This window comes from Sus scrofa, chromosome 18, assembly GCF_054392235.1.
Source record: "Sus scrofa isolate SSC_HxYL_T2T_F1_AM1 chromosome 18, Sscrofa_HxYL_maternal_Yorkshire_Landrace_v2.0, whole genome shotgun sequence".
Taxonomy (NCBI): domain Eukaryota; kingdom Metazoa; phylum Chordata; class Mammalia; order Artiodactyla; family Suidae; genus Sus; species Sus scrofa.
The window spans coordinates 47,160,042-47,183,651 of record NC_139400.1 but is presented as its reverse complement, the minus strand read 5'-3'; the positions used below and the strand labels follow the sequence as shown (position 1 = coordinate 47,183,651).

At 39.1% G+C, this 23,610-nt stretch overlaps 1 protein-coding gene across 4 annotated transcripts in view; it reads left to right on the top strand.

The window, feature by feature from the left end:
- Positions 1-23,610, top strand: part of SEPTIN7 (septin 7) — a 202,048-nt gene that overhangs the window by 11,177 nt on the left and 167,261 nt on the right. For all 4 annotated transcript variants that reach the window (XM_085005834.1, XM_085005831.1, XM_085005833.1 and 1 more), the window contains exon 3: positions 18,890-19,076. The gene's annotated coding sequence lies outside the window, so the exon portion shown is untranslated. The remainder of the gene's footprint in view (positions 1-18,889; positions 19,077-23,610) is intronic.

Genomic DNA, 23,610 nt, shown 5'->3' with positions numbered 1-23,610 from the left:
CCACAGCTCACGCAATGCCCACTGAGCAAGGGCAGGGATCGAACCTGCAACCTCATGGTTCCTAGTCGGATTTGTTAACCACTGCACCACGACGGGAACTCCTGTCTTTCTTTCTGAATTACTTTACTCAGTATGGGAGGCTCTGGTTCCATCCATGTTGCTGCAAATGGCATTATTTTGTTCTTTTTTATGGCTGAGTAGTATTCCATTGTGTATGGATACCACATCTTCCTAATCCAGTCATCTGTCAATGGACATTTGGGTTGTTTCCATGTCTTGGCTATTGTGAATAGTGCTGCAATGAACATGTGAGTGCATGTGTCTTTTTCGAGGAAAGTTTTGTCTGGATATATGTCCGAGAGTGGGATTGCTGGGTCATATGGTAGTTCTATGTATAGTTTTCTAAGGTATCTCCATACTGTTTTCCATAGTGGTTGTGCCAATTTACATTCCCACCAATGGTGCAGGAGGGTTCCCTTTTCTCCACACTCCCTCCAACATTTGTTATTTGTGGACTTATTAATGATGGCCATTCTGACTGGTGTGAGGTGGTATCTTTTGGTAGTTTGGATTTGCATTTCTCTAATAATCAGTGATATTGAGCATTTTTCCTGTGCTTGTTGGCCATCTGTATATCTTCTTTGGAGAAATGTCTATTCAGGTCTTCCACCCATTTTTCAATTGGGTTGTTGGCTTTTTTGCTGTTGAGTTGTATTAATTGTTTGTATGTTTTAGAGATTAAGCCCTTGTCAGTTGCATCATTTGAAACTGTTTTCTCCCATTCTGTAAGTTTTCTTTTTGTTTTCTTTTTGGTTTCCTTTGCTATGCAAAAGCTTTTCAATTTGATTAGGTCCCATTGGTTTATTTTTGCTTTTATTTCTGTTGCTTTGGGTGAGAAACCTCTATTTTGGATATGTGGTTTCATTTTGACTTATTATAAACAGAAATCACTTTTTATTGCCATTTCATGAGATTTTTTTATCAACTATAATTTTCTTTTATTTAAAAGTTATTTTCAACTTTATAAGAAATTTTAGTCTAATTTGTATAATCTCACCATCCTAAATTACCAACTGTCATTATTTTGTGTGTCTTCTGATTTTCATTATATATGTATATTTATAACGAAATCCGTATGTATATAGTTTTATAAGTTGTAATAATAGGATGCACATACAATATTAGGAATTCCTTTTTGACTTATAGGTTTTTAAAATTCTTTTTATTTCTATTAATGATTTTTTATTTTATATAGTCATATTTCTCAGTGCTGACATTTCAAAATAAAATTCTTTAGCAATATGCCATAATTTTATTTAATCATGTCTCAAGCATTAGATATGTGAATTCACAGTTTTTCAGTATTAAAAATAATACTTCTGTAAACATCTTGGTTTGCTTAGCCCTTATACTTGAAATACATTTTCAGAATGATTACTAGATCAAAGCATCTGAACTCGATAAACATTAGCCATTCTATTTTTAAATCAATTGAAAATAAATGTAAGTAAGAATTTGGCATTATTTATTTTAACTTGCTTTAGTCCATCTGTTAATACATTATGTGTAGTCATTCCACATTTTAAAATGTGATGAAAATATGTCAATTAGTTCATTTTGTTGCAGGTGATAAGCTATCAAAAAGGCTCAGCTGAATTTAGGAGTTCTCTTTCCCATTCTTCATTTATTTCCCAATGATATTATTGATATCATTCCTTGGTGGGCTTTCTCCATAGTAGGAAAAATGGCCACTAGAGATCTCAAACCTACTTATTTAAGGCTTATGGCTTCCATATATCAAGTTTCATTGAAGGATTGTGATGAACCTTGCTTGGTTCTTATGCCTACCTTGGATCAATTATTTTGTCCATGAAGACATATAGTATTTTGATTGGCCCATCTTGGTCACATGCTCACCCTGGGGGTTGGGGAGAGGTGGAGGGCGGGGCACCGTGACTGACAGCCCTGCCAGAACCACAGACTTGGAAAGAGTGAGGGGCTTAGTGGAGCAATTGGCAGACAAAAACAACGCATCTATTATATGTGTTTCCTGTATTGCTTCTAAACCTCTTTACATTTATAAATGTAAATGCAGACAACCCTATTTAAGATTATGAGGTTCGAAGTTTTACTTTCTTGCTCTCTTATATCCCCTTTTCTGCATCCTTCTCCTTTCTCCCACACCTGTTACCACTATCCAGTGACTTATGTTCTCTCTAATCTGTTTCCCATCAGAACTTACTTTGAGTTAATACAAGTTGAAAAGAGTCCAGAAAAAATCGAATTAAGACCCAGGATGCAAATTACTACCCTCCCTAGAGTTGGTTAGTTTAGTCAAGGACAATCATCCAGGACTAAGAAAGGTATAATTTTCAGGGGAAGGGGGACATCTGAGCACCTTCAAATACTCCCTCTACTAGGAATTCCTTTTTCCCCTTTAGGTTGCTGGTAATATCTCTAGTGAAAAGGATGTAAGAGATAACTGGGACCCAGGATCTCAAACTTGAATCTTGTCCATTCAACTAGATCCCCAAAGGAAATACACATGCAGAAGTCAAGGCTAACCAATGCATGATTTTTATTACCATGAGGCTTTTGCCCAAACGCTACTATTTAACAAAGTAGACAGAAAAGGTTAAGAGCTTAGGCTCTGGAATCAGCCCAGGCTGTGCTCAAAGGTGGCTCTATCATTGTTACCTGGAGCCCTAATACTTTGACTATAAAACGGGGATAGTAATTTCGAACTCAAAGGTTCTGTGAATTAAAAGAAATAATTCATACAGATTGCTTAGTTCAGTGCCTGGCACAGAGGAGTCCCTCAATGAGTGAGAGTCATTTGGTAATGATGACGATGATGGTGATGGTGGAGATGTTGATGACGATGATGGTGATGATGATGGTGGTGATGATGGTGATGATGATGGTGATGATGGTGGTGATGATGGTGATGATGGTGATGGTGATGATGGTGATGGTGATGATGGTGATGGTGATGATGATGATGGTGATGATGATGATGATGATGATGGTGATGATGGTGATGATAGTGATGGTGGAGATGTTGATGACGATGATGGTGATGTTGCTGACGGTGATGATGGTGATGATGATGATGGTGATAATGGTGATGGTGATGATGATGATGGTGATAATGGTGATGTTGATGATGATGGTGGTGATGATGGTGATGATGGTGATGGTGATGATGGTGATGATGATGAAGAAGAAGAAGGTGGAGGGGAAGGAAGAAGAGAAGGAGAAGAGGAAAGGAGGAGGAAGAGAATAGAGGGAAGAAGGAGGAGGAGAAGAAAGAAAGCATCACCTCTGATCTGAAAGGCCAGATCACATAGAAACCTCTTTTCACTTGGCTGCAAGTTGGTCTTAAGACCTAAAATAATGGTCTTAAAAATTTTTGTTTCGGAGTTCCCGTCGTGGCGTGGCGCAGTGGTTAACGAATCCGACTAGGAACCATGAGGTTTTGGGTTCAGTCCCTGCCCTTGCTCAGTGGGTTAAGGATCCAGCGTTGCTGTGGCTCTGGTGTAGGCCCGTGGCTACAGCTCCAATTTGACCCCTAGCCTGGGAACCTCCACATGCCGCAGGAGCGGCCCAAAGAAATAGCAAAAAGACAAAAAAAAAAAAAAAAAAAAAAAATTTTGTCCCTATACCTCCATAATTTTTTCAACTGTGAACTTCTCATGCATTTTTAAGTCGACATCTAAAGTTTTTCATCCTGAGTTTAAATGGTTACAAAAAGATATTATTCCTGGAATTTTACAAATAGTGGCACTTTCAAATAAAATTTTCATGTCACTTTTACCTACTCAGTTGTTAGTGTTACTCACTCTTAATGTCCAGGGTTCCTAAGCCTGTACCAAGACATCAAATCAGTATTAATTACACCCCCCCCTTTTTTTACTTAGAAGCAATGTAGTTAATCCACTAGACTCAGAAAGGACAATTTTAAATTTGTTAATTTCAGTACACCTTTGCCATTACCATATGCTTAAAATATATTTTTAAGAGCTATAGATTTCACTCATTTATTTCATGGCACATATCTGTTATTTAATTACCAAAACCAGCCCCTGTTGACGAGCCAATAGAAAAAAAGATTAATTTTCTTTTTTTTTTTTTTTTTCGTCTTTTTTGTTGTTGTTGTTGTTGTTGCTATTTCTTGGGCTGCTCCCACGGCATATGGAGGTTCCCAGGCTAGGGGTTGAATCGGAGCTGTAGCCACCGGCCTACGCCAGAGCCACAGCAACACGGGATCCGAGCCGCGTCTGCAACCTACACCACAGCTCATGGCAACGCCGGATCGTTAACCCACTGAGCAAGGGCAGGGACCGAACCCGCAACCTCATGGTTCCTAGTCGGATTCGTTAACCACTGCGCCGCAACGGGAACTCTTAATTTTCTTTTTAATTGACATATACAAGCTAATGAAGGGAAATGAATTTCGAATGTATGACATATATATACATACACACATACACATACATCATATTCTATACACAGTTGACCCTTGAACAACATGGGTTTGGACTGCGCAGATGCACTTATAAAGCAGATTTTTTTCGATAAATGTGCACTATGGTAGTACATGATCCCCAATCCCTGGTTGGCTGAATCCAAGAATGCAGAACTTCTGATACTGAGAACCAACTGTAAAGTTGTACATGGATTTTCCATTGCACATAGGGGGGCAGCGCCCCAACCCCCTGTCTTGTTCAAGGGTCAGTTGTACATTCAACATTTGGAGATCGAAGTTCTGTACTAATAAAAGCAGGCTGTACTGCCTTTGGCTCTTGGACACCTTACCTCTTAAATCTACATCGAAGTCCAGCGTTGCATCAGTTGGACACTGCAATGATCAACCCAAAGAAAAGGACAAGAAACTTAAAAAACAGCCCATTCCTGTACTAATGAGACCCAAATGGAATCTCACTTGGGTTGGACACCTACTTGGGCCAGTGGAGTTTCCTTTATAGGTGATATAGGCCAAAATACCTACCACTGTGTGAAATAGCAGTCACAGTGAACTGAAATTCAAAACCGAATTATATTTTCAAATACTGTCTAGGAATCAAAGGTACAATTTTATGTTATTTTTATATAATGATTTTTTTTTCATTATAGCTGGTTTACAGTGTTCTGTCAATTTCCTACTGTACAGCAAGGTAACCCAGTTACACATACAAGTGTAGATTCTTTTTTCTCACATTATCATGCTCCATCATAAGAGACTAGATATAGTTCCCAGTGCTACACAGCAGGATCTCATTGCTTATCCATTCCAAAGGCAGTAGTTTGCCTCTGTTAACTCTAACTTCCCAATCCATCCTGCTCCCTCCCCCTCCCTCTCAAAGGTACAGTTTTAGTACTACCCAAATTTCATTTGATGTAATTCAATTTGATATTTTCCTATTTAGTTTATTAGCCAACAGATTGCAGTTACTTCATGATCCTTCTCTCAGATTGACACCTGTGGAGGAGGGACAATTTGATAATGCATGTCAAAATCTTAAAAGGATTATAATTGGGAAGGGATGGAGATGGATTCTGGGGGCCCAGTAATGTTCTATTTCTTGACTTCGATGGTGGTAGATGTACAGTTGTTTGCAATTGTTAAAAGTATTCATGTAAGTTAAATGTACTTTTCTCTATGTTACACATACTTCACAATTTCAGTGCTGTTGCAAAACATACCTACTTGATTATTCACTTTAAGCAGTTCTTCTGGGAGTTCTCATCGTGGCTCAGTGGTTAACAAACCTGACTAGTATCCATGAGGATGCGTGTTCGGTCCCTGGCCTTGCTCAGTGGGTTCAGGATCCGGCATTACCATGAGCTGTGGTGTAGGTTGCAGATGCAGCTTGGATCTGGCATCGCTGTGGCTGTGGAGTAGGCCAGCAGCTATAGCTGTGATTCAACCCTTAGCCTGGGAACCTCCATATGCCATGGGGGCAGCCCTAAGAAGACAAAGAATAAAATAAAAAAGATAAATAGTTCTTCCCAAATTTAAAAAAGGATGTAGGAATGATTTTAGATCATTATATATAATAGTAATAATAATGAAATCTAAAAATCCTAGTAAGGATTATGTTAAATAAATAGCCATACACTGGAATATTATACAGCTTTAAAAAATTATGTACAGGAGTTCCCATCATGGTTCAGTGGTTAACAAATCTGACTAAAAACCATGAGGTTGCAGGTTCGATCCCTGGCCTTGCTCAGTGGGTTAAGGATCTGGTGTTGCTGTGAGCTGTGGTGTAGGTTGCAGACATGGCTTGGATCCCGTGTTGCTGTGGCTCTGGCATAGACCGGTGGCTACAGCTCCAATTAGACCCCTAGCCTGGTAACCTCCATGTGCCGTGGGTGCAGCCCTAGAAAAGGGAAAAAGACAAAAAAAATAAAAATAAAAATAAAAAAATTATGTACAGATAAATGTTTACTGAGATAGAAGTTGTTCATGACGTAAGATAAAAAGCAAATTGCAAAAACTATGTTCAGTAAAATCCCTTTTCATTAAAAAAATTTCATGATCCATATGTAAAGAACAATTTCTGGAAATAAACAAACCAAAGTATTAATAATGGACTTGTTGTGAGGGTGTTATTTCTTTTTGCTTACGTATATTTTCTAATTTTTCTAAATGAACACTTTACTATTTTGATAAGAAAAAGTTATTTTTAATTTTTAGAATCTCACTTATCCTTTGAGACAGCAGAAAGTCTTGTTGGCATTATTCCCAGTTTTAATCTTTTTAACATTTTTTTTTTTTTTGGCTACACCTGCAGCATGTGGAAGTTCCAGGGATTGAACCCACACCACAGCAGTGACCCGAGCTTGTGCAGTGACAATACCAGATCCTTAACGCAGATTCCACTGCACCGCAAGGGAATAACTTTAATTATTTATTTATTTATTTATTTTGCTGCTTCCTTTTTTTTTTCTTTTTGGGGCTGCACCCCGAGGCATATGGAAGTTCCCAGGCTAGGGGTCAAATTGGAGTTACGGCTGCCGGCCTACACCACAGCCACAGCAACATCAGATCTGCACCACAACTATGACCTATACCACAGCTCACCTCAACGCCAGATCCTTAACCCACTGAACAGGCCAGGGATCGAACCCACAATGTCATGGTTCCTAATCAGATTCATTTCTGCTGAGCCACAACAGGAACTCCTATTTATTTTTTTTTACTTTAATTTTTAAATAAAATATACATTTTACAAGGACAACCAATTCTTTTCATAATCCCTAATGTTTTGAAATATTACTGTATTTTGTTTATTGACAATTGGGATAGAATCAGATGTTTTCAAGTTTTAGGATAATTTCATGTCTTAAATTTTAATCTTTATAAGGAATCTTTTGTCATATCAAAACTGGTACTTAAAGAACCTTAGTTTGAAGCTTTTTTAAACTATGGTTTTATTTATTCATTTTTTCCTTTTAGGACCGCACCTGAGGCATATGTAAGTTCCCAGGCTAGGGCCTGGATCCAAGCCATAGCTGCTGGCCTATGCCTCAGCCACAGCAACACAGGATCCAAACTGCATTTGCGACCTATACCACAGTTCAGGGCAAGACTGGATCCTTAACTGAGCAGGGCCACTGATCAAACCCACTTCCTCATATGGATACTAGTTGGGTTTATTACCGATAAGCTACAATGGGAACTCCTAAAAACTATGGTTTAAAAACAAACAAACAAAAACTAATTCAGGCAGGATTGGGTGATATTTTTCTTTCATTCTATTTTTAAAAGTTGCTTTCTCACAGCTTCTTCAATCTTTTAATTTGGGGGTGATGTTAAAATTATAAACTTCATCTTTACTATTACAGCATTAAATTTCTTCTTAGCGGTAATTCCTGTCATATTTTCAAGAGGAAATATACTCCTGTGTAAAACAGGAAACGGACGAAATGCACCATGAAATGTGCCATTGCTGTGGTTAACCATATTAGCCACTGGGTGGCTCCACTGTTCCACGCCATTCAGTATCTCTGGTGATGGAAGTTTCCAGTGAAAACAGGAGATGAAGAGCAAGGCTTTATTTACAGAATGCTTAATTGGGAACTGATGCAGCATTTACGTTTTGGACATTTTATTTAGAAACAGTTCTGCTCATGTATGCAATATTTTCTTGTGTTCTCTGATAACTGGGCATTTGACTTGCCAAGAAAGGGAGAGGAAAGCTATATATTTTCTTAACATCTCATCATTTCCTGTTCCAATTTTTTAATCAAAACCAAAAATTCTTCATTTGCGACATCTTGTCTATTTTGATAGCTCTCATTTTCAGAGTCCTATAATAAAATAACTTGAGGAAAAACGAGAAATTACCACTAGACAGGAATGTGGTATGTTCTCCTTTTGGAAAGGTAGAAAGCAGCTTCTACCTCTGAGAGATGTCATTGTGTTCTGGGAAGGGCTAGTGAATAGAAGAAAAAGACAAAAATAACCCTCAAAGATGTAGAATTGGCCTCTGGATAGGGATCTCTAAAGCTAACTGTCCCTGGAGTCACAGATCTACATCTTGGCACTGATCGTAATTAAGAAACTTGACCTCAATTTATATTCTAGATGCCATTACATTTGCATTTTGCTCATTTATGATAAATTTTTCTCCATCCTTCCTTCTTTTATTCTAATTTTCTACCCCAAACCTATCACTTTCTTCTGTGATCTTGGTTCCTTTTATAATCTCCTATCCCTATTTTTATCTTTTTTTCCTTTTTTTTTTTTTTAATCTTTTTTTCCTAATGCCTTTTCATTTGCTAGGTTGAATGTATAATTTCTGAATGACAGTCTTTGTTTTAAAAATTCTCCTTTAGCCGCACTGAATCATTCCTTCAGAGGAAAGAAATTCCAAAAATCTAAGATAAATGATCCAGAGATTGACGTTCCCCTCAATGTGAATACAATTAAGTACTTGAGCTAGTAATAACTATTTTTTAATAACTTAGCTGTATAACTGATTTACTTATGTCCCTGGGGAAACTAATGAATGGTGGAATCAGATGAAAAACATTTGAATTCAAACAACAGTGAAATTAGAGAGAGAACATGTTTTTGATTCTAAGCTATAAATAGAGTAACTAAAAACAGAACTTGGTGGTGGATGACAGAATTCCAAGTGAGAAAGTAGAATTTATATAGCAAGTTCACCTTATTGAGAAAAAAACACAGTCATGAGTTAGAGAGTATATCATATAAAATATATTCACACAGATGAGAGAGAAGAAATAGGGTAAGGTCTTGGATCCTAGGTTTGGGAATTAATATCATAGAGTCCACAGAGTTCACTGCAAAGAGGAGTGAAGAATCCGATTGCTCATCAGGGAGAGAGGATGAGCCTCAGCTACATCCTACCGGGAAGAGAGAAATCTACACCAAACTCTGCAAGCCCAGTCATGGGTCAGAGCCCTTTTCTGGATATCACATACAACTGTACTATCTCTCCTGTCAAAGACAAGAATATTTCCAGAGCTTGAGAGCCAAATGGCAGCAGCCACTTCCACCCCAGAGGCTTCATTATTTCCCAAGACTTCTGGGATTAGGCTTGGGTTTTAATGAATCCAGCTCTGCAGTAGCAGGACCCCATGGAACACCAGTTTATATCTGACTTATATAACTCTTGAACAGGGCTGAATCTATAATATCCTTCATCTATAAATAGACTTGTATAGATAAATATTTTGATTAAAAATTTATTTAAATATTCCTAAGTATCTAATGCAAGGATGCAAATATGCAATCCCTTCTTCCTGAAAATTGAGTCTATCATTTTTTCCTTCTTTTATTTTAATAATGAGGTGTTTCCAAAGTACAGAAAACTGAGTTCCTATCATGGTGCAGCAGAAACGAACCCAACTAGGAACCATGAGGTTGCGAGTTCGATCCCTGGCCTCACTCAGTGGACTAAGGATCCTGCATTGCCGTGAGCTGTGGTGTAGGTCACAGACGCGGCTTGGATCTGGCATTGCTGTGGCTCCGGCATAGGCCGGCAGCAACAGCTCCAATTAGACCCCTACCCTGGGAATCTCCATATGCCAAGGGTGCAGCCCTAAAAAGACAAAAAGAAAAAAGAAAAAAAAAATACAGAAAACTGTAAAGACTCGTGTAATGAACTTCAAGATACCCACTATCTAGCCAAGTCAAATTTGAACATTTTCCTTATTTGCCTGATCTCTTTACCTAGAATTTAAAGGTAAATAAAACATTTCAGATACAAATGAAATCCCTTGTACCATCTCTTCCAACCCCATTCCCCGTCATCCTGCCTTAAAAGTAACCACTATCATGAATTTGGTGTTTATCATCTCATCTATGTTCTTATATTTTGCAACATATATATGTACTCCTAAACAAACAAAATATTTGTATATAAATGAGTATTTTAACCTTTTATAAAGATAACACCATATGGTATGTAGCCTTCTACAATTTGCTTTTTTTTTTTTTTTTTTTTTTTTTTGTCTTTTTGCCTTTTCTAGGGCTTCTCCCACGGCATATGGAGATTCCCAGGCTAGGAGTCTAATTAGAGCCACAGCAACACCGGATCCTTAACCCACTGAGCAAGGTCAGGAATCGAACCCGCAACCTCAGGGTTCCTAGTCGGATTCGTTAACCACTGTACCACGACGGGAACTCCTACAATTTGCTTTTTTAACTTAATATCATATTTTTAAGATTTATCCATTTTGGTATATTCACCATCAGTTTGTACTTGTTTTAATTTAGACCAGTAAGTAGCCCAGTTTTTCCTCTGCTCTTGCTTAATTCATGGGCAGTTTGTCCACACTGAAGTTTACCATTTAGTGGAAAGAATGAAGAATTAGAGACAGTTTTTTGAAACATAGCTTATTTTAATCCCTTCTGTTTACCATGGAGAAACTAAGAAAAAAATATGTATTTTCAGAATTTCTTGTGTAGCTTTAAAAGATGGCCTGAACTATTCAAGTAATTTCCCACAGTTCTTCTATGTGTCATGAAGACCAATAAACGTTATCATTGAGCTGTTTGGCTACTAAATCAAGTGGAGAGATCTCGTCCTAGGAGTTAGTCTAGGTCTGACTATGGTACCTTAGGCAATTTATTTAACTTCCCTGGAGTCTTATTTTTCTCATATAGAAAGTGAATTCATTGGACCGTAGCCTCTTAGTGCTAATTTTAAATGATCTATGGAATATTAAAATTAATTCAGAGGATTTTTATATTCCTAATTGCAGATATAAATAACTATAAGTTTGGAAAATGACTAAGTGTAATCTAAAATATACTCTTCCTTATAACATTGGAAGCTTAAAAGTAACACCAAGATGCTGCCCCTTCTGCCACCCTTATCCTCCTACTCAGGCCGACTCCTGTCCACAGTTCGAAAGAGATAACAGAAAATCATTTTAAGCTGTCATTTACCTCAAAGTAAACTTACAAGTGTGATCAGAGATAGAAACAACATAGGTACTAAGCACCTGTGAAAATAAATTTTGACGATTGCGCAAGTATCTAAAAGCTTTTTTGCCAATACTCTGCTTTAAAAATATAAATTTACGTGAATAGTTGATTGTTATGATGATTTGCCTTTGAACAGTCTGTTTTCCTCTAATTTATTGCTATGGGTAATTGCCCTATTTTGCCTTTTTTTCAGAAAAAAAATCAACTTTTGTGATCCTCATCATGTAACGTTTTAGTCCATTGTTTCTCAAGATTTTTGCACTCATAAACACCAATTATATCATCTATTGGGGATATGATAAAATTATGTTAAAACTCATGTTAGGAGTTCCCATCGTGGCTCAGTGGTTAACGAATCCAACTGGGAACCATGAGGTTGTGGGTTCGATCCCTAGCCTCGCTCAGTGGGTTGAGGATCTGGTGTTGCTGTGAGCTGTTGTGTAGGTCGCAGACACAGCTCAGATATAGCATTGCTGTGGCTGTGGTGTAGGCTGGCAGCTACAGCTCTGATTAGACCCCTACCCTGGGAACCTCCATATGCCATGGGCGCAGCCCTAGAAAAGGCAAAAAGACAAAAAAAAAACCAAAAACAAAAAACCTCATGTTAAATCTATAGACCTCTATTATTGCTCTATATAATAGCTTTATCCCCATAGACTTTGAAAATTATATTTAAGAAATTAGGGAACGTCCTTTCTTAATTTTATTCTCATTAATTCTTCTAGGACATTTATTCATTAAGTAGGCTGAGTTGTTAAACCATGTCCATTAAGTGTGCAAAATCATGTTACCAATCAAATGTTGGGGCTCTGAGAAGGTAGGATTTCATGATCGAGTATAGCTCTCCTAAAACTCATGATCTTGTTCTCACATTCCCCACCACCACAGTCTTTCATTTTACTCCTGTTCATTCTTACTTACTCCTACTGGTAACTCCACTTAAATTCTCTCATGCCACCTCCTTTCCATAACTCTTTCCTCACAGTAAGTTTTATTTTTCCCATTTATGTTTAGTTGCATTTTCTCAGTTCTATAGATGTATTTTGCCTTAAACCCTAGGCAGGTGAATGGAGGTGACACTACTATCAACCTGTCCAGGAGTGCTGCCATTGTGAAGGGCAGATAAGCAGGTGGTAACAAGACCATTCCAGAGAATCTGGGCCAAGCCTGGGGACCTGCTGAGCTGGCCCAGCTCAGAGGCAGTAGCATAAAGCAGGAGGCATCACTTTTACTGTAAGCTCCTAGAGCAGGAACAAAAAGGGTGCTCCTCTTGGGGCATCAAGGGGGAAAAGCATTCTCAGACAAATAGTAGAAAGCCAAGACTGAAATCGCAGGAAGACCAAGTGCCAGTGCTTTATCCAGGAGTCTGAGGAAAGGCCAAGAGTTTACCTTGTGGTTTGGCTTTATCAGTATGTGGGTATAAGCAAGTGCCAGCAGCTAAACTGATAGCTGCCAAGAGAGGCAGAAAGCAAGAGTGTTGGATAAAACACGATGGCAGAAGAAGACACCATAGGAGTTGTTGAGACATGGGTTAGGAAGTAGATGGCCAAACTGGCAGAGGCTGCTGGGCCTGATCAGGCACCAAGAATGACAGAGAGACTGGCACAGGTGAGTGGCAGTTACTGGACAGGACAGACCAGATTGAACAGTACTATAGCTGAGGCCATGTGGGCATTGACTCAGGGAAGTTGAGGCACTTATGAAAAAAGTAGACAGACCCAGTAGGTAAGCCAAAGTAGTGAGTGGTCAGGATGAACAGAGACAGGGCAGGCCAGATGGCTCTTACTCTGTGTCCAACCTTCCAGCTTCCATCAAATAACCAAATTAAAATAAATCAATTTAAGCCAAGGTCAATTTTAAATTCTATGTTTTGCTGGTAAAACAGAATCATTAACTATATCAATAATGTCTGTCCTAAACCCATTATGAAATGGGAGCAATTGTATTCTTTATTATTGGTCTGGATATGTTCAACAAAAAAAGAAAGGATGAAGGCAAAACCATGCAACTATTTTTTTTTAAAACTGATGCACATTAATAAGATCTAGGGAATCTTGAAGAGATTTAATTGATAGTGTTGAGATTTATATAATTTTATGTTGTAAATTCATTTTCGAGGAATAATTTACTTCAACTAGTCACATTTTTATCTTCCACTAAATTGTAAATTTAATTTAATGAAAATAACTACTATTTAAATACTAACATAGTCCTTTTCTTTATATAAAACATAAAAGAGGAGTTCCCATTGTGGCTTATTGGTAACAACCCTGATTATTATCTGGCCTCAGGTTCAATCCCTGGTTTCGTTCAGTGGGTTAAGTATTTGGCGTTGCCATGAGCTGCAGTATAAGCTGAAGTTGGGGCTCTAATCTGGCATCGCTGTGGCTGTGGCGAAGCCCGGCAACCCCTAGCCTGGGAACTTCCATTTGTTGTGCACATGCGGCCCTAAAAAGCAAAAAAAAAAAAAGAGAGAGAAAGAGAGATTGTTTATGTATGTATACATATATGTGTCAAGACTGAAAATGAAACTCGGGTTCAAGACTTTAGCTAAGCACAGATAATTGACAAACTCACGAGTTAGAACTTACAAAATTCCATTGTGAAGTTGACTAACTTGTTAGTGTAAATAAGACTATCAGCATATAAAAAAAGGTAACCCTGTCTCAGTTGTAGCTATAGATTGCAAATCTTGTGTTCGTTCACATGTTTGCCAATAGATCTAAAGACTTTACTGAAAGCAGAAAATAATTAGAATGAAAACGGAAGTGTAAATACAATCCTAGTTGATTAATATGCTCATTGTACTTCTTTCTTATGATACTAGCAAATATTCCGTTTTTAAGTTGATCTGTGATACATTCAGCAGTATCATGGGAGCATAATTTTTTTAAATGGTTTGTCCAAAGTTTCTATCAATCCCTCCTAGCAACAGAACTAAGTGTTAGTTATTGCTGCCTGAGTTACAACAGCTGCCCTGGTAAGCTTGTCCAAATGGCGAATTAAATGCTATTCACAGTAATATCTGGTCTTTCCCACCCCCAAACATACACAGAAGATTTTTGTCATTCCTCACATTGGGCAATAGAAGTAACTCTAAAGGCAAAACGTCCTTCCACCTGTTTTATGCAGTAAGACAGACTCCAAGTGCGAGGTGGTGAAGGGCTGTTTCCTTGAATGGCAGCTGAATGTGCCAGCAGGATCTTTGGCAGCAACACCCGGGCACTGAAGCTGGGCATTCAGGAGAACTACATGGAGAAAAGAAACTTGAGCACACTGCTTCCTGGAACACTGAGAACCTGAATGGGAAATTAAGAAGCACCAGATTCTCTCTAGCCTTACACCAGCCAAGGTCAGATTTCCAAGCTCCTATTTATTCTAATCATTCCCCCCAAAGTGCTATTGCAATTGATGAAATAATGAAAATGCCCTCTTTTCCTTTTAGAAAATAGTGTTATTTACTGCTGTATTATGCTCCTGCTTGAAAAAATTTTTCCCATCCTGAAGTAACAGCTTCTTACCACAAATCAAGTAAGACCATGGTGAAGAGGTTGAAGGGAGACAAGGACTTACTCTGCATCTCAAAGGGCAGCTCCCTGGGAGAGGGTGCTGGATAGGCCAGCTTGCTTGTTGACCATCTTGCTAACAGAAAGCTGGGGCTAAAGTCTGACCTCTGCCAATTTGGCAGACACATATCTCCTCACTCAGCAGGACACCTAAGCAGGGACAAACTTAGGCAGGAGTAACTGCCACAGTAGAGCACTTATTGCCAGGAAAGAGGGTAAATCCATAGCAAAAGACCCAGGGCAAGTCACGGGCTTTTATTAAATGGGTGCTATCTGCCTGGCGCCCTCTGGAACCCAGTTTCAAACCTAAAACCTAGCAGTTTAGGAGAATAATAACCACCATCTGAGGGGGCAGGGGAGAATTTCTTTAGCAATTTTTTTTTTTTTTTTTTTTTAGCAATTTTCAGTTTTGCAGGAAGCTTTAAGGAATCGTTTACTCAAAAGCCTCAAGGATGATTTTAGTTAGAAAAAAAAAAAAAAAAAAGCTTGACTCCTTGGTTTCCTCTTGGGAAGATAAATTCATTATTATTTAACAAATGTGTTTGCTTATAAACAAATTCTTTCAAAACAGGATTCTGTCGGGGAAACTCACATTAAAAGGAGTTTTTCCATGAGGAAGAGATTAGAAAATCCTGTCCTGGCAAAAATTCTTAGGGGATAATTTTTAAAATTGTTTTCATAAAATTTGCAGTGGCTAACTTCCCGTTAAACTCTGTATCTAATTCAATCAAAGTACTAATGACTTTAGAAGATTGTTGGAGGAGTGGCTGTGGGAAATTCCAGAGCTGCTGCTGCCTGCAGAGACTTCTTTACTGACTGTCTCAGATCCCAGACAATGCCTTATTTGCCAGAGCTGCAAGGAAATGGCAGAAATTTAGTAAAAGTAGGTTCTTGCTTAAGCCAAGGGAACTTCCCTTAGAGTTGTGGATTCTTCAAAGATGTTTTACCGACGCAGAGGCCAAGCATGCATATAGACTTCCACAGATTCAAGAGATGTAGGTAAACGACATGTATTATTAGTCCTCCTTTCATCAGCAAGAACAAAATCAGTTGTTTTCAACTGATACAGAAGCATATTTATTTATTAAATCAACTGGCATTGCTTGTGTATCTTTCCTATGTCAGGCTCCGTGCTAACTGCTAGAGGTATAAAGATGAAAAGACTCATGGTGCCATGACCAGGATTGTCCAAAACTGACCTAGATGGCTGATTCTGGGTTGCCTGGACAATGAACCTGCTGGGACCTGGGCTCTTCACATCCTCCCTGCAGAGGAGTTATGCCCAAACGTCTCTTAGGACCATAGAAAACGTCTCTTAGGCCAAGGCCCTCAGGTACTGGCCAGCTGTCTTTACCAGGTAATTCCTGTAAAGAGCCGGTACATAACCCCGGATTGGATGATACTCAAGAAGTCTGATTATCCTCTAACTCTTGCCCTATAAGAAGGAGAGCAGCTAGAGGGCAAGTTCTTTTCCCTGGAATGTATACCTATGGTGTGTCCGGCAAAGAAACTTGCCTCATCTCTTCTCTTTTCTGGTTCATTCTTGCTTTGTAAATCTCTCCAATAGAGCCTATGAGATTTCATAGAATTCACAAACCCTGGGAGTTCCCGTCGTGGTGCAGCGGTTAACGAATCCAACTAGGAACCATGAGGTTACTGGTTTGATCCCTGGCCTTGCTCAGTGGGTTAAGGATCCAGCGTTGCCATGAGCTGTGGTGTAGATAGTAGACGGGGCTTGGATCCTGCGTTGCTGTGGCTCTGGTGTAGGCCGGCGGCAACAGCTCCAATTCAACCCCTAGCCTGGGAACCTCCATATGCCTCGGGAGCGGCCCTAGAAAAGGCAAAAAGACCAAAAAAAAAAAAAAAAAAAGAATTCACAAACCTTGCTGTATGACACATGATGAGTGCAAAAGGGTCTGTCCTACACAGTGCGTCTCAGCTTGTAAAACTACTTGGAACAATGCTGGAATCACTTGTTCTAGAACAAATCTTGTCCTTTGACAAAACGGATTTCATTTTCAGTTCTTGTGGGGCCTCTGGCCAAGGGAGGTTGTCTGCTGTCCTTCTTAGCTGGGGAGTGCCGATGTTACTCTGGTTACGGCTTGCTTAAATCTCCCTAACCTGATTGTTTGAGTAGATTTTATAGATGTTTCAATTGTTCATTTGTTTAGTCATTTAATCATAGCTGTTTTAAGACTGAAGAAAGATAATGTACTGAAAAGTACTTTGAAAAAGTATAAAGCTCTATTCAAGTGACATCATTTGAATATCAAGGGTGTATTTACTATACATTATCAGTTCCATTCTCTTTTTGCGTTTAAGATAGGAACTTATTTTCCAGATGAAGGCTTATTATGAAGCCCAAAATATTATGTATATCTATATAATATATATAGTTATATATATATGATATGGACCATGGACCTGCTCAGACCAAGTGAGATAGAGGGGTGGCATTCCAAGAATTCAAATGAGCACAGTTTGAAAAGCACTGCCGAAGATGATGAAGGGGCAAAAGCGTTTAGAAATTCCTTTTTAAAATAAATCCCACCTGTTCTGTAGCTTGACTGTGGTAGTGAATACATAAGCCTACACCTGTGATAAAACCGCATAGAGCAAAATGTGCACATACACAAACGAGTGTATGTAAAACCGTTGAGATCTGAATAGGATTGATGGGTTGTGTCAATGTCAGATAACTGGTTGTAATACTGTACCACAGCTTTAGAAGTTGTCATAGCTAGGGGAAATGGTAAAGGTACAACAGGGTCTCCTTCTGTTATTGATTCCAACTGCATATGAATTTACAGTTACCTTTGAGTAGAAAGCGTCATTAAAAATAATCCACGGTGTGGATTTCTTACCCTATCATTTTCTTGAAATCTCAGAACAGCCTAACAAAAACCTACCTATGACCATGAGCTGACCTTCTTCGTCAGCCGTACTAATGAACATATGCAAGTCTATCAGGAGACCTTTGGGTGTAAGTAGCAGACAATACTGACTCAATGGACTTTAGCGATAAGGAAAACACAGTGTTGGATACCATGAAAAATCTTGCGTAGGGTAGTCCTATGGTCAGTTGATTTACCAGCTTAACATCGCCATCAAGGGCTCACATTCTTTCCCTGCCATCCACAGCATGTGAATTTTGTCCTCAGGCTAGCTTTATCACAGTTGCAAGATGGATGTTATCATGCCATGTTCCCCATACAGATGCAGAGATTATTTATTTCCATAAGTGTCGTTTTAAGAGCAAGGAAACATTTGCAAGTCTTATAGTCACTCTGCCCACTTTTTTTTTTTGTAAGATTTTTATTTTTTCTGTTATAGTTGATTTACAATGTTCTATCAATTTCTGCTACACAGCAAAGTGACCCAGTCATATATATTCTTTTTTCTCACATCATCTTCCATCATGTTCCATCACAAGTGACTAGATATAGTTCTTTATGCTATACAGCAGACTTCATTGCTTATCCACTCCAGGGCCCACTTATTTTTATTGACCAGGATCAAGTCATGCCAGTCATATTGGAATTCCTGAAATTGCAACCATCATCTATGTTTTACAGGCTTCCCTTATCTATACAGACATTTCCTGTTCTTTTTTTTCCCCCCAGAGACCCATAACAACTTGCTTTTTGTTGGTTTGAGGTTTTATTGGGGAGGAAAAGGGTTAAGAAGCCTTTTTAGACTAACATGAATCCACACATTTGAGGAGAGGTGGAGGAAGTCATGACATTGGCCCTAACCTAGGCCAGCATGTTTAATTTTACCTGACTGATTTCCCTTTAGAATGTAAGTTTCTTCCCACTTAATTTAAAATTAATTTCTCAAATTTGTTTTTCAGAACTCAGCATGTCCATGTTCAATTTTATACGCCACATGTGTGCACAACATCACCAGTTCTCAAAAGCCAAGCCTGCAAATCTGAGGCCAGCAATGCCAGTTAATCTTCATATAGGACTTCCCATGTGCCAGTCACTGTGTGAAGCTCTTCAACCGTATCAGCTCATGTAACCCAACAATTTTATGAGGTAGGTGTCTTAGTCAGCTTGGGCTGCCATAACAAAGTGCCTTACACTGGTGGCTTAAACAACAGACATTTATTTCCTCACAGTTCTAGAGTCTAGAAGTCCAAAGATCAAGGTACCAGCAGCAGAGTCAGTGTCTGGTGAGAGCTCTTCCCTTGAGAGGCAGATGGCCACCTTCTTGCTGTGTGTTCATATGGCCTTTTGTCTGTGCTTGTGCAAAGAGGGAAAGTAAGCACCTTTCTGGTATCCCCCTTTTTTTTTTTTTTTTCCCCAGTCTTTTTAGGGCTGCACCCTTGGCACATGGAGGTTCCCAGGCTAGGGACTGAATCAGAGCCACGTCTCTGACCTACACCACAGCTCATGGCAATGCTGGATCCCCAACCCACCAAGTGAGGCCAGGGATTGAATCCTCATCCTCATGGTTACTAGTTGGATTCATTTCCACTGAGCCACAATGGAAACTTCTCTGGTATCTCTTCTTAAAAGACACGAATCCTATTCAATCAGGGCTTCATCCGTAGGACTTTGTTTAACCTAATTAATCCCTTTGAAGCCCACGTCTAAGTATAACCACACTGGGGTAGGACTTCAACATATGAATTTAGGGAGAACACAAACATTCAGTCCACAATACTAAATAATGTTCTCCTCATTTTTCAGATTATGAAACTAAGGTCCAGACAGGTTGAGTAATTTTCCCAAGGTCATAGAGGTAGTAAAAAGGCAACACTGGGATCTGAACTCTAGCATCATGCTCTTAACCACTGTGCTATGCTGTCTTTAATCACCTAGCATGAGACTTAATATAACATCCAGCAACCCATCAACATCATCAACATCTAATAAGCCCAACCTCTGGTAGAACTTTAAACCTGTCCTATAGTGACAAGAGCTTTGCTATGCCTTTTAAAAAGTTTCCCTGAAGGGAAACAATCTCTCACTATTATTATTATTTTATTAGAAATAGATTTCAGTATCAAATTTAGAGAAATGACATGTATTTACTAGAATCTAGTTCTTTAAAGTGAAACATCAGACTGAATTAAGATGGTGGAATAAAAGGACTGGAGCTCACCTTCTCTCGTGAAAACAACAAAATTACAACCAACTGCTGAACAACCTTTAACAAAATAGAAACTATCAAAAAAGATATCCTACTCCAAAAGACAAAGAAGAGGACACATGGAGATGGTCATGGGGGCGATTACATGATATGAGCAACCCCATCCTGCCAGGTGGGTGGCCCACAGACTGGAAAGTAACTATATCACAGAGGCTTACCCATGGTAGTAAGAGTTCTGAGCCCCACATCATGTTCCCAAACCTGGGGATCTGGCATTGGGAGGAGGAGCCCCTGGAGCACTGGGTGTTGAGGGCCAGTGGAGCTTGTGTACAGGAACTCAATTGGACTGGGGAAAACAGAGACTCCACGCTTGAAAGGCACACACAGGCTTTCATGTGCTCTAGGTCCCAAGGCAGAGCAGAGACTCCACAGGAATCTGGGTCAGACTTGCCTACTGTTTTTGGAGGATCTCCTGGGAAAACAGGGGTGACTATGGCTTCTTGTGGGGGAAGGATATTGGAGGCAAAGTTCTTGGGAATAAGCATCAGCATGAACTCCTCTAGAGGTGGCCATTTTGGAAAAATCTGGCCCCACCCATCAGGACTGAGAAACCTCAGGCCAAACAACCATTTTTTTTGGGGGGGGGGGGGGAAACATAGCCTTACTCATCAGCAAAAGGCTGCCTAAAGACTACCCCAGGCACAGCTGCCTCTAATCATACCCAGAGACAAAGCCCCACCCATCAGAGGGATAAGAATCAGCTCCACCTACTAGTGGGCAGACACCAATCTCTCCCATCAGGAAGCCTGTACCTGTACCAAGCTCCCATGCCAAATTCAGCCACAAAGGAGGTAGCAAGAGAGCCACATCAGAAGCAAGAGAGACTACAACCCTATTGTTTGCAAAAAGGAGGTATGCTGAAAATCTATACAAGATGAAAAGGCAGAGAATTATGACTCAGATAAGGGAAAAAGAAAAAGCCCCAGATGGAGTTCCTTCAAGGCTCAGCAGTTAATGAACCTGACTAGGATCCATGAGGATGTGGGTTGAGGATCTGGTGTTGCCGTGAGCTGTGGTGTAGGTCGTGGATGTGGCTCAGATCCCATGTTGCTGTGGCTGTAGTGTAGGCCAGCAGCTGTAGCTTCGATTCAACCCCTAGACTAGGAACTTCCATATGCCTCAGCAGCCCTAAAAAGCAAAACAAACAAACAAAAAAGCCCCAGAAAAACAGCTAAGTGATCTGGAGATTACCAATCTCCGTGAAAAAGACTTTAGACTAATGATAGTAAAGATAATTCAAGATCTTGGAAATAAACTGGAGGCAAAGATTGATAAATTACAAGAAACACTGGGAAAAGAAAGAGAATATTTAAAGATTAAGCAAGCAGAATTGCAAAATACAATAATTGAAATAAAAAAATTCACTGGAAGGAACCAAGAGCAGAATACAGGAGGCAGAAGAACAAATAATTGAGATGGAAGACAGACTAATGGAAATCATTGATGAGGAACAGAAAAGAGAAAAAAGATTGAAAAGAAATGGAGACAGTTTAAGAGAACACTGGGACAATGTTAAATGCACCAACATCCATATTACAGGGGTGCCAGAAGAAGAGAGAGAGAAAGGGCCAGAGAAAATATTTGAAGAGATAATAGCCAAAAACTTCCCTAACATGGGGAAGGAATCATTCACTCAAATCCAGAAAGTATAAGTATAAAATAGACCTAAGGAGGAACACCATGAGACACATACTAATCAAACTGACCAAAATTAAAGACAGAGAAAATATTGAAAGCAGCTAGGGAAAAGGAGCAAATAACATACAGGAGAACCCTGATAATGTTATCAGCTGATTTTTCAGCAGAAACCCTGCAGGCCAGAAGGGAGGCATGATATACTTAAAGTGATAGAAGGAAAAAACCTTCAACCAATATTATAATACCCAGCAAAGCTCTCATCCAGATTTGAAAGAGAAATCAAAACGCTTACAGACAAGCAAAAGCTAAGAGAATTCAGCACCACTAAACCAGCTTTACAACAAACACTAAAGGAAATTCTCTAGGTGGAAAAGAAAAGGCCACAACTAGGAACAAAAATATTACAAATGACAAGGCTCGCCAGTAAAGACATATAGATAGTAAAGGTAGCAAATCATTCACACACAAATATGCTACCCAAACCAGAAATCATGTGAGGAGGGTACAAATACAGGATACTGGAGATGCATTTGCAATTAAGAGACCAACAACTTAAAACAATTTTGTATATATATAAACTTCATGGTAACTGCAAGCCAAAAATCTACAATACATTCACACAAATAAGAAAAAAGCAATCCAAATACAACACTAAAGATAGTCATCAAACCACAAGAGAGAACAAGAGAAGAAGGGAAGAAAAAAAAAAAACAACAAAAACAAATCCAAAACAATTAATAAAATGGCAATAAGAACATATATATCAATAATTACCTTAAATGTAAATGGATTAATGCCCTAACCAAGAGATATAAACTGACTGAATAAAACAAGACCCATTATATATGCTGCCTTCAAGAGATCTACTTCAGTTCTAAGGACACATACAAATTGAAAGTGAGAGGATGGAAGAAAATATTCCATGCAAATGGGACTCAAAAGAAAGCTGGAGTAGCACTTCTCATATCAGACAAAATAGACCTTAAAGAATATTATAGGAGATCCCGTCGTGGCACAGCAGAAGCAAATCTGACTAGGAACGATGAGGTTGCAGGTTTGATCCCTGCCCTTGCTCAGTGGGTCAAGGATCTGGCATTGCCATGAGCTGTAGTATAAGTCACAGATGCAGCTCAGATCCCACGTAGCTGTGGCTGTGGTGTAGTACAGCAGCTGTAGCTCCAATTCAACCTCTAGCCTAGGAACCTCCATATGCCGTGGGTATGGCCCTTAAAAAAGAAAAGAAAAGAAAAAGAACATTATAAGAGACAAAGAAGGACATTACATAACGATCAAAGGATCACTCCAAGAAGAAGATATAACAATTGTAAATATATGTGCATCCAACATCGGATCACCTCAATATATAAGGCAACTGCTAACAACCTTAAAAGGAGAAATTGACAATAACACAATAATAACAGGGGGTTTTGACACCCCACTCACAGCAATGGATAGATCATCCAGATGGAAAATCAACAAGGAAACACAGGCCTTAAATGATGCATTAGATCAGATGGACTTAATAGATATTTATAGAATATTCCATCTAACAGCAGCAGAGTACATATTCTTCTCAAGTGTCCATGGAACATTCTCTAGGATAGACACATTCTGGGCCACAAATCAAACCTTGGTAAATTTAAGAAAATTGAAATCACATCAAGCATCTTTTCTGACCACAACTCTACAAGACTAGAAATCAACAAGGAAAAAACTGCGAAAAAAATCAGCCTGTGGAGACTAAACAACATACCACTAAACAACCAATGGATCACT